Source organism: Lonchura striata, chromosome 10, assembly GCF_050655825.1.
Source record: "Lonchura striata isolate lonStrDom1 chromosome 10, ASM5065582v1, whole genome shotgun sequence".
NCBI lineage: Eukaryota > Metazoa > Chordata > Aves > Passeriformes > Estrildidae > Lonchura > Lonchura striata.
In genome coordinates, this window is record NC_140712.1 from 5387721 (window position 1) to 5388046 (window position 326).

The window sequence follows — 326 nt, forward strand, 5'->3', positions numbered from 1 at the left end:
GCCGGCCGCGCGGGCAGCCTAAGATGGCGGCCGCTCGCGTCACGTGGCGCGAGGGGGCGGAGGCGCCTAAGATGGCGAACCGCTCCCCTTAAAGCGCTCCCGCCCTCAGGGGGCGCCGCGCCTGGGCAGTCTCGGTGGCGCTTTAGTGTGATGCGGAGGACAGCGCTGCCCTCCAGCCTCGGAACCCGGGCCGCAGAGTATAATAAGCACAGATTCTGCTTCTCGTTAAGCACCTGAAGCGATAATTTTCCGACTACCTTACAATCCTAAAACAGGTGCCGATGAACTCTGAATATTCACATCCCCCTTCAAAAAGCTGCGCCGTA